This window comes from Lolium rigidum, chromosome 4 (assembly GCF_022539505.1).
Source record: "Lolium rigidum isolate FL_2022 chromosome 4, APGP_CSIRO_Lrig_0.1, whole genome shotgun sequence".
Lineage (NCBI taxonomy): Eukaryota > Viridiplantae > Streptophyta > Magnoliopsida > Poales > Poaceae > Lolium > Lolium rigidum.
Window position 1 is genome coordinate 115,147,611 of NC_061511.1, and position 4,902 is coordinate 115,152,512.

A 4,902-nucleotide genomic window follows, 5' to 3' on the forward strand; every position below is an offset into this window, starting at 1 on the left:
ACCTCGGGATCCAATTGAAGTTTATGTATCTAAATTGTGCCATCAGCTCATGGCATTGCATCCATAACGGGAAGAGTGACTCGCTGTCACATTTGTATTCCTCCGTGAGTTGGGAAATCACCAATTTGGAGTCTCCAAAAAGTTCCACTGCTTCTGCCCCGGCTTCCAATAGCAACTCCATTCCCTTGCATATTGCTTCATACTCAGCGACATTGTTGGTGCAAGGGGTAGATAGCCTGATGGAGAAGGAATATGTTGCCCCCCGAGGCGACACGAGTAGAATGCTGATGCCGCAACCATCATCACAAACCGATCCATCGAAAAACATGGCCCATGCACGCATAGACAATGCTGCTATATCAGTGTTGATTCGTTCAACAATAAGATCGGCCAACGCCTGTCCCTTGACTGCTTTCGCAGGCGGATACCGGATATCAAATTCCGATAATGCAAACATCCACTTACCGAGTCGGCCTTTCAACACAGGAGCCGACAACATATGCTTGATGACATCTGATTTGCATATGACGATAATTTCCGCTGACAGCAAGATGTGATGAAGCTTGGTGCAGGTAAAAAATAGGCAGAGGCACAACTTCTCGATCTCAGGGTACCTCGTTTCTGCATCCAACATCCTTCTGCTGAGGTAGAAAACAACTCTCTCCAGACCATCATAAATTTGCACCACCACTGAGGCGATGGAGGTGTCAGCTACTGACAAGTAAATGTAGAATGACCTGTCTTGCTGGGGCGGCACCAACACAGGTGGCTTCGTTAGATACTCTTTAATCTCGTCAAACGCTCGCTGTTGCTCTGCCCCCCAACGAAACTCCTCATCAGCTTTAATTTTTACCAAGCCCATGAATGGCTCAATTCGCCCTGACAGATTGGAGATGAACCTTTTGACGAAGTTGATTTTGCCGATGAGGCACTGGAGTTCCTTCTTCGTGGTAGGTGGCTTCATTGTTCGCACTACCTCCTGACTTTTCAGGCCGATCTCAATTCCGCGTTCATGAACCAAGAAACCCGAGAATTGACCGGCCGTTACACCAAAAGCACACTTCTTTGGATTCATTCTTAGTCCGAACTTTCTAGTTCGGTCCAGGACGTGTCGCAAATCCTCCAAGTGTCCTTCCACTGAAACAGACTTGACTACCACGTCATCAATGTAAATCTCCACCAACTTGCCGATCAGATCATGAAAGATGTAATTCATGGCTCTTTGGTACGTTGCGCCGGCATTTTTCAGTCCAAATGTCATGACTACATATTCAAACAAGCCCACTGAGCCTGGTACTCTGAATGCAGTCTTGTGTATATCTTCTGGAGCCATAAAAATTTTGTTGTAGCCGGCATTGCCATCCATGAAACTTAAAACCTTATGACCAGCAGCTGCATTGATCAATGTCTCTGCTACCGGCATTGGATACTCATCCTTTGGAGTGGCTCTATTGAGATCCCGAAAATCTATAGCGACGCGCCATCGGCCGTCCTTTTTCTCTACAGGTACGATACTAGAAATCCATTCAGCATACCTGCATGGCCTGATGAACCCGGCGTTCAACATTTTCTCGATCTCTTTCTTGACTTCTTCTAAAATTTCGGCCTTCATCTGTCGTGCTCGCTGCTGGAACGGCCGAAATCCTTTCTTCTGAGGGAGCCGATGCTCAATGATGCTCTTGTCTAACCCGGGCATCTCCGTGTAATCCCGGGCAAAGCAATCTGGGTATTCTTTCAACAAAGCTATCATTAGGCCCCTCAGATGCGGATCTAACTTTTTGCTGATAAATGTTGGTCGTGGCTTATCCCCAGGACCAATGTCAATCTCTTCTAGTTCATCAGCCGATGTAAACCCATATCCTAGCTTTCCGTCGCCTGCTAGATCGATGCTGAACACAGGCAAAATGTATGGTGAGGATAATTTGGGCCGATTGCTGGAATCGGCCTCCTTTTCCATTGCATTGCTCCATGAGGGTTTACAACTTATTTGTGCTCTACGACGACTACGTGACATGCTTGAGGTGAGATCGTTGCTTTTTATTTTTTGGGGCCGATCGCAGGGATCGGCCTTGCCACGTACGTCCATTGACTTTGGTCTTGCTACTCTGTCAGGCCGGTGGATAAGACCAGCCTCACCCCGTTTTTTGTAGCTTCGATGCGCTCACAGCCGTCCAAACTGACTCCAGAGATCGGCTTTTGGTCGTCTGCATCCCAAATACTCATGCCAGCTAATGAGATTTCGATCGAGTCATCTGCATGAACGACCTCCACTTCGTCTCCATCCCACTGTATCAGGCATTGGTGCATTGTGGATGGAATGCAGCAGTTGGCGTGAATCCAATCCCTTCCTAGCAGGACAGCGTAGGTGCTTTTGCCGTCGACGATGAAGAATGACGTAGGGATGGTTTTTCGGCCCACGGTTAGATCCACGTTCAGAACGCCTTGCGCTTCTGATGCTTGGCCGTTGAAGTCGCTTAGTGTGATGTTGGTGTTGATCAGATCTGCGTTAGAGCGTCCCAAACGCCGTAGCATGGAGTATGGCATTATATTGACTGCCGCTCCTGTGTCAACCAACATCTTGCCGACAGGCTGCCCATTGATATAACCTCGTACGTACAGGGCTTTCAAATGTCTGTAGCTCTTCTCTCGTGGCTTTTCAAAGATAACTGGCCGTGGGCCGCAGTCAAACTGTGCTACTGGCACTTCTTCGGTTCTTGGAGCACAAAACTCCGACGGAAGTATGAACACCATATTTGTGTCAGCCGATGCCTTTGCATCGGCTTTTATCTGCTTGGGGCGCCATTCTTTCTTCTGTGGACGCATCTCCGTCTCCAAAGTTTGCTGAATTTTCACGGCCAGATCGGGCCGCGCTTTCCTGAACGTGTACGGTGCATCGCGCCTCGGCTTCCTCCAAGTTACGTAGCCGCTGAACCCTATGCTTTTGGGAATGACTGAGTCCATCAGGGCACCACCTTGGCCAGTGGTATTTATCTTCTTCTTCATCTTCTGACTCCTCGAGATCTTCATCTCGAGATGACTCAGCTCGTCTGTTCTGAGGTGGGAGAGGCCCTAGACGCTTGAACACTGAAACCTCACTTGTGTCCTTCTTCCGGTGTCTACATTCCGGGCAGTTGTCGACTGTAGGCAATCGGCTCATTCCCGAATCCCAACTGTGCTTAAAGAAAGGACAATCCCAGTGTCTGTCCATGTCTTCCTGCTCCCTTGACTTCCCCTTAGCGCGGTGCTCATATCCTTCGTCGTCTCTGTCATATCGACGATATTTCCTGTTGTCTGCATCAGACCGACGATATCTTCCATCATCTATGTCGTACCGCTGGCGTCGGTCGTACTGACGCTCATATTTGTTAAGGAGATGCGCGGAGAGTGGTCGTTGATACCGCACGTTTCTCACTTGTTCCTCGGTGACGTACCGTCTGTCATCATATCGGGGCCGGTCGCGTGGATCGGCCTCCTCCTTTTCCTCGCCACGGGAGTGACCGATTTCTTCTTTATCCTTGCCATGGCGGTATACAGGCCCTGCCATGTTAACATCGAATGAAAAACCTGGCCGACGCTTCGTGGAGTGAATGAGTTCCACCATGTTGACGCCAGGAAACGGTTGCGTGTCCACTTTCATGGGAAACTGACCGAGGATCAAACGGCCTTGTTCTATCGCCGTCTGGATCTGCCGACGCAACTCTTTGCAGTCATTGGTGATATGGGTGAACGAGTGATGCCACTTGCAGTACGGTCTCCCGTTCATCTCTTGCACCGTAGGGATTTTATGGCCTTCGGGTAACTTCAGCTGTTTTTCCTTAAGCAGTAAATCGAATATCTGCTCAGCTTTGCTTATATCAAAGTCAAACCCTCTTGGAGGCCCTTGTTGTTTCACCCATTTGCAGGACACGGGCACTGCCCCCCGAGTCCATTCAGCCACGGCTACTTCCTAATCTTCTGCAAAGTCTTCAACTTCTTCTGTCTCGACCAGGCCTATCGGGCGTTTGATGAACTTATCTTGGTACAATTCTGGGTGGCGCTGCTCATACAATGTTAATTTCTGGACCATGTGCGCCAGTGAATTGTAGTCCACTTGGAGAGCCAGATCCTTGATCGGCGCTGCGAGGCCTACCACTGCCAAATCGACTGCTTCTTTCTCAGTTAAACGAGCCGAATAACATCGGCTCCTGACAGCCCTGAAACGCTGAATGTATTCCGACACCGTTTCTCCCCGCTTCTGCCGCACCTGCGCCAGATCGGCAATGCCAGCCTCAGTAGCTTCTGAGTGATATTGCACATGAAACTGCTCTTCCAGCTGCTTCCAGGTCCGGACTGAATCTGGCGGCAACGAGGTGTACCATCCAAAAGCTGGCCCCGTGAGAGATTGTGCAAAAAACCTTACGCGTAACGGGTCTGACGCGGAAATCATGCCCAATTGTGCCAAATATCGGCTCACATGCTCAATTGAGCTAGACCCTTCTGATCCACTGAACTTTGTGAACTCAGGGAGCCGATACTTGGGCGGCATCGGAATCAAATCATATTCATTGGGGTACGGCTTGGAATAGCCGACTGTTCTCCTCTTTGGCAGGATGCCGAACTGGTCTCTCAAGATTGTACTGATTTGATCCACGGTATGAGCTGCAGGGGCTGAGCTTTCATGACTCGTTCTGGTGGCATATTTAGCTAGCCACGCCTGTTTATCGGCGTCCGCTCCAGAAATCCCTCCTGCTGCAATCTGGTTCGTGCGCGCCAAGTTATTGCATTCCGGCACGTACGTGCACACGTATCCATGTGGGATCTCTTTAGGCGGCTCATACAGGAATTGGCAATCGCCAGGATCGCCTCCAACCTTGTAGACGACATATGCCGGTGAACCCCCGTGGCTCGCGGAGCCGCAAGCGT